The 12,557-nt window shown below is 43.7% G+C and overlaps 1 protein-coding gene across 1 annotated transcript in view; it reads left to right on the top strand.

Moving 5' to 3' along the window:
• Positions 1-12,557, top strand: part of mal (maroon-like) — a 594,674-nt gene that overhangs the window by 506,712 nt on the left and 75,405 nt on the right. The gene's annotated exons all lie outside the window — the stretch shown is intronic.

The raw sequence follows: 12,557 nt of genomic DNA, 5'->3' as shown, positions 1-12,557 counted from the left end.
AATGCTTCATTAAGGGGACCGTTCACTATGTCTTGCTTTCTTTTTTTCTAATTTAAAATACATAATTTCTATATTTTTTTTACATATATAATACCTTCATCATACAAAAAATTCAAGTAATTTGATCAAAAACCTTTTGATTTGTTAGAAAAAATCTTGATTAAAAAAAAGATGGGTAATTTTTTCTCTACTAATGTGACACCAATTGTATTGAAAACCATACCATAAAATCGTCTTTAGAAACCAAATAATTTTGTGTGACAGAATTTCTATGTTCCTTTTTCTTTTTTAATGAATTTTGTCTTAATTTTCTTCGTCTAGATGAAAAATAATAGAGAAAAAACAAGGAAAATCCAAATTATGTCACAAAATTGTGGGATTTTTATTCCTCTTTTCAATGATATCTTTCTCTCTAAAATTGAACGATAAATAACCCCAAAAAAGGTACTGACATGCGAATAAGTAGTTTTTAAGTTACAAGCTCCCAAAGATTTGCTATTAAAATTTTACCTTTTTTCTTAGAGAAAAACGAAACATTATTATGATAACCTTACTTTCTGCTTTTATTGTTTATTCCTACACGAAGGCTCCATAAATGAGGTACTTGAACCCTAAGTTTACTAATACACTTGGTGTGATGAGTTGCCAGCGGCCTCTCATTGTTGCCAGACTTTTAGTTAGAATGTTCCAGCTTTGTACTTTACTTCATGTTTCCCTCTCTTCTTGGCTTTTTTTTTTCGCTCTCTGCTTGCTTTTTGTTCTTTCTTTGACCTTAGGTAACATCGGCCATGCTATTAAGTTCACGAGGATGTTGTGAAAACACAATTTACATACAAACACACGTGCATCATAACTTCTATACGTCTTTGGAAACTCTGGCTGGTCTTCTCGTAGATTGTAGTTTGCGTTTACCTACCCTCTCCCAATGCCTTCCAACTCTGCCAGACATGCAAGATCTCGAAACATGAGTGAAAAAAAATCACTATATATGCAAAAATAAACACGGAAAGACTTCTGTCAAACTCGGTCATGCAGACGATGCAGTTAGGATGACGTCATCATTTAAAGACCGCTTTATCTTTATTATTTATAGAAATAATTGCCTGGAACTTCTGGAGAGCATGTAAGACCAGTTTCTGCATACATAAAAACAATAATTAGATTTTTTGTTTTTTCAAGTTGTTACATTATCCACCATACCGGACAGTCCCCTTAAAACTAGAGTACAGTAACACTGTCCCAATTGTGAACAAATTTCAGTATTATTCAATTATTTATATCTAATTAGTATTGTTCTCCTGCACTGTATTAATGTGAATTATGAAATTTCAATACTTTTTGTATTCTGTACAGTATTATATCAAAGAATCTTACTTGGGGGTCATCATGCTCTTCTCCTCAAAGCTAACATTTTACCTACCGTTAAAATAAAACAGTAAGAAGTAAAGGAGGATTCTCTCCCTTCCTTATATTGGTTCACCCTATGAAGCTATTGCTGCTGCAATGCCTTCTATGAATCGGCATTGTAACACTAGCCAACTATGGTACACCAAAACCTCAAATTTTTCATTGAGCTTTACAAGTGGATCACCGTCAACTTCATCTGCAGCTCTGTTTTTCTTGATTGCTTTGTGAGGTAATATGTTTATGTATGTTAATTGTTCAGTGAAAAGTCTTCTGTCAGATGATAAAGACCCGTATCCACTTTAGATTTCTTGCAGGGGTCTGGAGTATTCTGAAGAGTAGATTTTGATAACATAATTTATGACATTATATGTGTAGAAAGGTTTGTGACAATTATAAAATGTAAGGGAAAGAAGAAAATACATTAGGATTAAGTTCGGATCTAGATAGAATAGGGTAGCAAAGAATAGATTAAGAGTTCAAACAGCAAGCTAACAGTCGGGTGCATTAAATTTGATTAATGAGCTTAATGACACTGATTTTCTTAAAGCAGTTTTACAGTTATTATTATTATTATTATTATTATTATTATTATTATTATTATTATTATTATTACTAGCTCTACTTTTAGTGTTCCTGTTGCCTCAATAAAGTATAGTTGGGTGATGATGAGACTTTTACTAGTGCAAATATTAACTGCCAGCCAAATCTTTTGGAACTACCAGTCTGATATGCTACTAGGCTAACAGATTAGTGAACTCTATTGTAAATGTATTTAACTAGTTATTTTAATAGTTTAAGAGAAAAGTCCTCCTTACTTCAATAAATACATATATACATATACTAATAAACAAATTAAGAAATTTTAATTTCCGTTTAACAGCATATATACCAGGCATATGTACAGTTAGAATCAAAAGAACGCCGACACTCAGGGGAAATCTTTCGTCAGATGTCTCTAGTGTTCCCATGACAAAACAGACAACGAGTTGCTCCTCTTACTACTGCTACGAAATGGGCGGAGCCTTTTCCAACCTTGGTGAATCAAAGACAGTAAAGGGCTGTCTTTGTTAGCGCAAGCATTGAAATGTTACAAATTGAGTTGCCATATTTCATTCTCAGTTATCATTTGACGTCTCAAATATCCACTACAAATACTGAATACACAAACACACACACACACACACATATATATATATATATATGTGTTTATATATATATATATATATATACTGTATATATATATATATATGTACATATATATATATATATATATATATATTTATTTATATATATATATATATATGTATATATACATATATATATATATATATATATATATATATATATATATATGTATAGTTACATATATATATATATATGTGTGTGTGTATATATATATATATATATATGTATGTATGTATGTGTATATATATATGTATATGTATATGTATATATATTTATATGTATATGTATACATATATATATGTGTGTGTATATGATATATATATATATATATATATTATATGTTTTATATATATATGTTTTATATATATATGTATATATATATATATATATATATAACGGATTTTGAGCGAAGCGAAAAATCTATTTTTGGGTGAGATAGCCATGGCGTCCTGATGGAAGGTTCCTTTTTGGTAGCTTCCTTGGGTAAATAACTACTAAGATATTCCCAGAGAATTTAACCACAGGTTATCACAGAATTCTAACTTCTGGAGCGAGTATCCTAAAGGTTTCCCTTTTAAGACATCGTATATCAACAGGGGACGCATGTATTAACGCGCCACATAGCTATCTACACGCCGAACAGATTTAACACTTCGGTGTGTAAGAGCGGAGAATAGCTGGGAGCCGTTCCACAGCTAATTTCGTCCGTGGCTACTTTTGGTACTCGAGACGTAAACAAACGGGCGCCATTGCTAAATGACGTCACGTCCGTCCTCATCCTGAAGCCAGTTGCTTGCCGGACACCATGATACAGCAGAGCAGAGTGGGACCTAAAAACTGGACGAAGTAGCAGGGAGGGTCCATCAGGACGCCATGGCTATCTCACCCAAAAATAGATTTTTCGCTTCGCTCAAAATCCGTTTTTTGGGCTCAAGCCATGGCGTCCTGATGGAAGAATACCAGAGAATCAATGTATCGTGGTAGATTTTCCCCTATTAGGTAAGTGCCATGGGCTTTGAACAATGTAGCATAGTAATCTTAATAAAAGAATCATAGGGAAGAATCTTCCTGCCCCCCTTGGCAGTGAAGTTCCCACGGGCCATGCCGAGATCAAAGTGGTTATCGAAGGGCTATTCACCTTGCTAGAAGAACCTGAAGAACTTGGAGACGAGACTGAATGGTTGGCATTCGTATCGGAACATACTCGAAGGCAAACACGTGGTGGTTGGACACTGTGTGTCGAGAAGGAGAGTTTCGTCTTTAGGGTATGAAGAGTAAGTATTCGTATTGGAATATTACATTGCGAAGGTGAATATATAATAAGGGTTAGGACCTTATTATCTCCATGAACCATAGGGAAGGGATAATAAAACTATGACAGGCATGTATTTTATAGTATAAGTAGGAGCGGATTGAGACGCACAAGTAATAAAATAAGAATTTTATTTCACAATTGCAGAAAAATAAATGAATTGCAGTAATAAGTAAATTTAATTTTACAGTAATTATAATGTAGTAATAAAGACTTGCTCTTGAATCTGAAAGGGAATTTCAAATTTATTAGTAGGCACTCGTTCTCGAGGAACGTCAGTCTTTAATTAAAACACATCATGCTCTAGGCATGTGGCACTTGTGTGACGACTATGACATTTCACCTGGGATAAGAACAGTTATAAGAAAGCACTAAGTGTTTTCGACATCACTACGTATCGCTCGAGGGTCAACATAGGCACCCGAAGAGTTAGTCCCAAATAACTCGCTGTTCTATGCAGAGTTAGGTGCAGGTTTCATAACACTACCTGCGGCTACCACAAAATGTTTGACTTCGTGCACTTGTTTCGCATAATGTTTGAAGAAAACACGCGAGGACTTCCAGCCTGTGAAGCTTTTAAGGTTTTAAAAGTCCATACTCTGAAAGAAATTCAGAGACGATGCAACTTTTCTAGGATCGTGACCGGCGGGTGTACTGTCAGGATCCGCTCTGCGAATGAAGTAGGTGATTTTCGCTCTTAGTTGTTTCAGTGACAGGTCGCTGCCCGATGTTTCTCCTTTGAAGAGTTGGCCTCCACTAAAGTTCGAAGTTCTGCGAAGGTAGACCTTGAGGCTCTCTACTGGGCATAGAGAGGCATCTTCCTTCAGGGGCATATTCTCCAGGGGCCCCATCTTTTGGTGGGTAATTCGTTTTTGGCGAGAAACGTCGGATCCGGGGAGAGGGTAATGTCTCCTGAATCAGTAAACAGGATGTGACCCTCTTCTCTTGACAATGCCACTATTTCGCTGACTCGGGCTCCTGAAGCAAGAGCAAAGAGAAATATAACTTTCTGAGTCAGATCCTTGAGAGGGCATGAATCATTATCCAAGTTGGAGGCGAAATGGAGCACCTTGTCCAATGACCAGGAGATCGGTTTCGGTGAGGGTGCTGGGCGTAGACGATCGCATGCTTTCGGCAGTTTATTGAAGATGTCGCTGGACAGATCAATTTGGAAGGCATACAGCAGTGGTCTAGTCAAGGCCGATTTGCAAGTCGAGATCGTATTGGCTGCTAATCCCTGTCCATGAAGGTGAATGAAGAAGGACATGCAGAAATCAATGGTGATTTCCTTAGGATTTTTTGCCTTGACGAAAGAGACCCATTTTCTCCAAGATGATTCGTATTGCCGTCTTGTGGATTCGGTCTTGTATTCCTCGAGGAAGTCTAGGCTTTTCTTCGAGATCCCAAACCTCTTCTTTGCGGCTAGGGAGAGAAAATCATGAGATGAAGGTCCTTGTTGGGAGAGAACTGGGCCCGGGAGAGGGATCAGCTTGGGCTGCAGCTCCAGGACCAGGGGGTACCAGTTGCTCCGGGGCCACTTGGGAGCCACTAGGGCCGCTGTCCCTTTGAAGGTTCTCAGCTTGGAGAGGACTTTCAGCAGAAGGTTAGTGGGAGGGAACAGGTAGATCTTGGACCATCTGTTCCAGTCCAGTGACATGGCATCCACTGCTTCTGCCTTGGGGTCCTCGTACGGGGCCACATAACGAGGAAGTTGATTGTTGTCGCTCGTTGCGAAGAGATCGATCTGAAGTTCTGGGACTTGGTGAGAGATGAAGGAGAATGATCTTGCGTCTAGAGACCATTCCGACTCTATCGGGCTTGTCCGAGATAGAGCGTCCGCTGTCACGTTGCGGAATCCTTGTAGGTGAACTGCAGACAGGTGCCATTTCTTCCTCTCTGCCAGACGGAAGATTGTCAGAAGCATCTGATTTATCTGGGGCGATCTTGAGCCTTGGCAATTGAGACATCGAACTACCACCGAGTTGTCTAGGGTTAGACGAATATGGATCGAGGGAGGTGGGGAGAGTTTCTTCAGAGTTAGAAGGACCGCCATGGCCTCCAAGATGTTGATGTGAAACGTCTTGAACAGGGGAGACCATGTGCCTTGAGCCTGTTTTTGGTGGGAGTGACCTCCCCAACCCTCCAGCGAAGCGTCCGTGTGGATGTTGAGTGATGGAGGTGGGTGTTGAAGAGGAATGGACCTTTTCAGGGCCTTTGCTTCCGACCACGGCTTGAGGAGAAGTCAAAGTCTGTTTGGGAGCCGTCTCTTGAGGTCTCTTCGAGCGATGGATGCAGAACGTCTCCAGACTCCCGCGGCATCCTTTAGCTGTGCACGAAGCACCGGGTTTGTTACTGAGGCGAACTGTAGAGAGCCTAGAACTCGTTCCTGCTGGCGTCTTGAGATCCGCTTGGATTTCAGTAGTCGCTTGACAGACCCTGCTATTTCCTTCCTTTTCTTCTGGGGGATGGAAAGGCGGTGTGACTGAAGGTTCCATTGGATTCCTAACCATTGGAACTTCTGAGCTGGAGAGAGGCTAGATTTTTTCACGTTTATCTTGAATCCCAGGTGTTCTAGGTACTGGGTGACTTTGCTGCAGGATTTTAAACAATCCTCGGGCGATGGAGCCCAGACTAGCCAATCGTCGAGGTAGGCCATCACCTGGACGTCTCGGAGGCGGAGCTGTTGTACTATGGCGTCCGCCAGCTTTGTGAAGATCCGAGGGGCCACATTGAGGCCGAAGGGCATGGCCCTGAAGGCGTAGCTTTTCCTTTGGAGTCGAAATCCTAGGTAGGAGGAAGCGTGATGGTTCATTGGAACATGCCAATAGGCATCCGCCAGGTCTATGGAGACCGTGTAAGAACCTCGAGGCAGAAGGGTCCTTATCTGTTGAAGAGTCAGCATCTTGAACTTGTCGTTCGCTATGAACTTGTTGAGGGGGGATAAGTCCAGAATGACTCTGAGTTTGTCGGAGTCTTTCTTGGGGACACAAAACAGTCTCCCTTGGAACCTGGTGGACTTTACCTTCCTTATCACCTTCTTGTTCAAGAGATCTAGGACATATTCTTCCAGAAGGGGGGTTGATTGTTGGAAGAATTGCTGGAAGGTTGGGGGTGGTTGAGTCCAACTCCAGCCTAGACCCTTCTTGACGATGCTGTGTGCCCAGGGATCGAAGGTCCAACGATCCTGGAATTGGCGGAGTCTTCCTCCCACCGGAAGCACTTCATTGCTTCTGGTGTCCCGAGGGCTTACTGCCTCGGCCGCTAGCTCCCCTTCCTCCTCTGCCTCTGGAGGGACGGCGAGACGCGTCTCTGCCTGCACCTCTGCTTGAGCCTCTACCTTTGGGACGAAAGGTAGTCGTCTGTTGCTCGAAAGCAGGGGTGAAAACCGGTGACTGTGACAAGACCGGTTGGGTGACCAGCTGAAAGGTCTGCTGTGGTTGAGCTGCCACTTGGGGAGTAGCGGGTCCCGGAAACTGCCGTCTCTGTTGACGTTGCTGGGGTTTCTGCTTGAAGGATTTCCTCTTAGGTTGAGGTCCGTCGTCCTGGGAGGATTTCCTTTTCTTTGACATGCCCCACTTGTGGAGAAGGTTCCTGTTCTCCGTGGCGGCCTTGTCAGTAATCTCTTTCACGAGGTCAGAGGGAAAGAGGTGTTTACCCCAGATGTTGGAGGAAATCAGTCTCCGGGGTTCGTGTTTCACAGTGGCACCTGAGAACACGAATTCTCGACAGGCTCTCCGAGCCTTCATGAAGTGAAACAAATCCTTCACCAGGGTTGCCATGTGGGATTTGGCGAGTACCATGTAGTGGTCTGGTACTCTGGTGTCACAAGCCATGATGTCAAGTTAGACCTGGTGGGACATGGATGCTGCAAGCCTCTCCTTCGTATCTTGTTCCCGACGAAGGAGGTGGTCGTTGAGTTTCGGGAGGTGGTCGTTGAGTTTCGGGAGGTCTTCGTTAAACTGACGTCCGGCTACGTCAGGATCTAGCTTTCCTACCACGAAAGTATGCTGGATATCCTTCCAGTGTCGAGCGTCGGGGGGAGTTACTATGGAGAAGGGTCTGCACTCCTCCAGTGCAGGGCAGGGTTTTCCTTCTTCCACAGCCTTGAGGCACGCAGCGAAGGCCTTTTCCATGAAGGGAAGGACTGCATTGTCGGGTGCGACGTAGGTAGGGTGCTTCTTGCTCAGGGCCGGAAGCTTAGAGCAGGTAAAACCCCTACTTTTAAATGTGTTGGCTAGCATAGCCTGGGCCTTCGTGAGATCGAACACTATCTCCTCCTTGGGTTCGGTCTCTTCTTTAGAGGCAGGTTCAGAACGGAGCCGGACGTAACAGTCCGGGTAAGCCTCGAAGTTTGGGAAGAACTCCACATCTTCCAGGGGGACCGTGCCGATCTTATCGCTGACAAAGATCCTGCCGGTCGCGATAACCATATGCTCAGCATACCTCCAGGGGTTGGCGTGTGAGCATGCAGGGAGATCCTTAACCGAGATCTTCTTCGGTTCTTTGGACCCCATCATGGACCTGATGAACTCTTGATTTTCTTTCAGCCTGTCATCCATAATGGTTTTGATCATCCGGAACATCTCTTGGGCGGATGGAATGGGTTCCGGGGTAGCGGAGGTAGACGGGAGAGACACTTCCGTCGGTGTAGGAGTAGGGGCGGTGATGGAAGGAGGAGCGACCTCTTGCTCCGACTCGGTGTAATCCACCTTGTCCTCTTCATCTTCCGCACCTTGGGCCATAAGGGTCTTCTCCGTACCCTCCGAAACATCCGACATATGATCGTCGTTTTCGGAATCCAGGTGGCACTTGTGCATGGACTGGGCCATGACTACGTCTGGTTCCACCGTAATTTGGACAGTGGGGATTAGTTCTTTGGGAACCACAGAATCGGGGGAGGCCTTTGGGAACAGAAGGGACCTCATTTCTTCAGTGGCCAGGTATGGTCCAGTGGCATTCTTCTGGAAGCCACGCACCCACTTGCGTAGCTTATCCCGAGAAGTGTCCCTGACCTCCGCTGAGGGAGGATTATGGAAGGCATTGACTAGCCGATCCTGGCAGACCACACAGTTCTGCGGGTCCCAGAACTTCAAATCCCCTTTCTTGTTGGCACAAGGGGCGTGAGTCCTACACGCCGTATGCCCGTAGAAGTGCGGGCGTTTCACAGCGCAGAAGTCGTAGTCACACTTCATCTGCTCCTCCTGTAAAAGAAAGAGAAAATGAGTATGGGGGGAGTCATAAGAATGGCTCTTAAACTAAGTTAATATTAATCATTAATTTTACCTTGATAAAGGGTGTGATGCACAGAGGAAGGGTTGAGATAGGATAGGAACATACTCCGTGCATCCCGCCCGGCTGGTTACCGTAACTTTCATCCTTGGACAATCCGAGGTGACCGAAGGCACAGGATAGAATTCCAGTAGAAGTCCATAGGGCGGATAGAATTCTATGGGAATTGTCAAGGATATAAGGTTGGGACTGAGGCCACTCAGTTCCAAATTAGGGGACTAAAAGATCCCATAGGGTAACAGCATCCGGCAACCACCCGCGCTAAGATACACGCAGCATGCTGGAAATCTGTAAAATGCAAGAAGACAGCATGATTACCAATAGAACAGTAATAAGATACTGATCCATTTACGTAAACAAGCCATCTGGTTGCAGTGTAGGGCTATCAATATCAGATGATAGCTAGTAGAAGGGGGTGCAAGTCGCCTTGACGCCTCCGGAAGGTTCCGGCAGACCGTCGGCACGCCGGAGGCCGCTCCAGCAGAGTTTCTGGCATTAGGACAGACAATATAAGAGTCAAGAGTAAAACCAGGGTGGCGACCGCCAGCAGAGGGAGCGGCGGCTCCGGCAGCCGGAGGTTGCCGGTTTGGTGACAGGAACAACGATGGTTATAGCAGAACCGGACTGCCGGCAGTGGATGCCGGCACTCCGGGGGCCGGCCGGCGGGCGGACGACCAAGCTATGAGGAAGGAGGGAGAGCCATCGGCTGGAGGCCGGCGGCAGGCGGCAGTCCCCCGGCACACGGAGGACTGGCGGCCGAGGGGATATGGAATGAGTCACCAAGGTAGGAGGTGGGTATCACCGACAGTGGAGGCGGCAAGGGACCGGCACCCGGATAGTGAAAGAGACAGAAGGAGGGATGTAGGGGTCCGGCCATGGACTCCCAGACATCCCCCCTGAGTGGGTGTACCCATGATAGAGGCTGACTCTATCACCCAGAAGCAGGGGCCGCAGAGGACCGGGAGCTAAGGTAGCCCAAGGGAGGGCTAGGGGACACCCAGGGGGGGGGGAGACCCCTGCATACAGAACACATCCAGTGGCTAACCCCATAGGACACTATGAAGGGTATATGTACCAGAGCGGACTGCACACAGAAGCTCAAGGTAGCCCTATCACTCCACCCTAAGGAGGAGTTGTAGGACAGGGGACAGATGGGTATAGACTAACCTAAGTATAGGCTAGGCCATACAAGAGATAGGTGGGGAGGGGAGAAGAGAAGAGTCTTCCATGGAGGGGGTTCTGTACCAGAGCGGCCACTAAGGAAGGGAGGACACTCCCTAGCCTAGGGTAAGGCAGCTTGACTGAAAACGGTGCATGGGTATAGTTTCAGCAAGGAACAGAATTAACCCCTCCAAAATCTAACCTAGAGCAGGGATGTACGTCCTGAACTAGGAAGGATTGAAGACATATCGCTATTGCAGGAAAGTCGTAGACCTAGCCCTAGCAATAGAGGAAGGACTAGCCGTTCCTCACCCTCAGGCGCAACCCTAAGGGGGGATCATTCCCTTAGGGAGGACAGAGAGGCGATAAAATACTCTGATATGAGCTTGATCCCCTTACGTGGTAGGGGGAGCAAGGCTACACAGAGGGAATGCCCTAGGGCAGGGGATGAAGGAAGTATATAGGGGTCCTACATGTAGGTTAGGTTAGAAAGACACACTAACTAACCTATCCCCTATATGGTCCCTGAAGGCGAAAACACTTGCATCACAGTCAATAGTATTGTAAAATAATGCCACTATCTTCATAAATAAGCCTAGGATCACTGATAAATATCATGCATGAACACTGATATAGGCGCTCTGGCCTGGGGGCTGTAGTAGCCAACTGGTATGGGGTCAATCGATGACCGGTAAAAAGCGTCAAAACACGATATAAAAGTTCCTAGCTATGAAGACTAAATAAACTAATAGTATCGATTAGTAAATAAGGCCGGAAGCATTGTTGAGGCTAACTAAATAAGGCATGCAGAACAACAACGACGCCATAAAATGGCGGGTCCGGTTGAGGCACAGCTCTGCCACAAAACATCAAATATCTCGAAAAGTAAAATTTACTTTACGGTCAGAGCTTAACTAAACAATACTGGAACCTTGTACTCAACTTTCCAGAAGAAGGCGAGGCCGAAGGTAGCGACATGATGAAGATGCAAGTCGATAAAGTAAGCACAGGGAAAATCCGTCTAAGTAAGGCGAGCTACTATGCAAAGGATGAGGACAGACGTGACGTCATTTAGCAATGGCGCCCGTTTGTTTACGTCTCGAGTACCAAAAGTAGCCACGGACGAAATTAGCTGTGGAACGGCTCCCAGCTATTCTCCGCTCTTACACACCGAAGTGTTAAATCTGTTCGGCGTGTAGATAGCTATGTGGCGCGTTAATACATGCGTCCCCTGTTGATATACGATGTCTTAAAAGGGAAACCTTTAGGATACTCGCTCCAGAAGTTAGAATTCTGTGATAACATGTGGTTAAATTCTCTGGGAATATCTTAGTAGTTATTTACCCAAGGAAGCTACCAAAAAGGAACCTTCCATCAGGACGCCATGGCTTGAGCCCAAAAATATATATATATATATATATATATATATATATATATATGTATATATATATATATATATATATATATATATATATATATATATATATATATATATATATATATATATATATAACCCACAAAATCATGTAGAAAATATTGGAGTGTCGTAGCTAAACAATTCCTTCCGTTAACAGCTATATTTGATTATTTTAACATTAGTCTTGTTCAAGTTACCGATGAACGAAAAAAAATAATTTCAATTATGTTTCACTGTTAAAAAATATTAATAAAAAACACCATACATGAGTTATACCCACATAAAGGACGTTCAAAGAGAGAGAGAGAGAGAGAGAGAGAGAGAGAGAGAGAGAGAGAGAGAGAGAGAGAGAGATCAAATGGTTTGAGCTTACTCTAGTTAATGAAGTAATGTAACAGCACATAAACTCCTTTTTAGACAATTATGCATATCAAAATATTATTTGTCATTATTATACAATGTTTCCAATAGAAATGATTGTATTATGCTCCTAAAAGCTTATCGTTATTTTTCAGATGATAGATTGACTGCTAAAAACTACTTACAGTTTATAGATATTCATTGAATGTAACATTTCGTAATATGTGAGGATACTTTATTGTAAAATATTTCCCAAATTATTCAGATTCAGGGGTATGCGTCGTTTCAGTCTTTAGACTCTAAGCCACTTTCCCTTTATTCATCATTTATTTTACATTCCCATTGTTGAGCTTTGTCATCTCACCGTTTGCTATCTTGGCCTTGTAGCATTAGCATTGCCATTTGTACTAAAATCTTAAACATATA

This window comes from Palaemon carinicauda, chromosome 1, assembly GCF_036898095.1.
Source record: "Palaemon carinicauda isolate YSFRI2023 chromosome 1, ASM3689809v2, whole genome shotgun sequence".
NCBI lineage: Eukaryota > Metazoa > Arthropoda > Malacostraca > Decapoda > Palaemonidae > Palaemon > Palaemon carinicauda.
The sequence above is the reverse complement of the archived record's forward strand: the minus strand, read 5'-3'. Positions and strand labels throughout refer to the sequence as shown.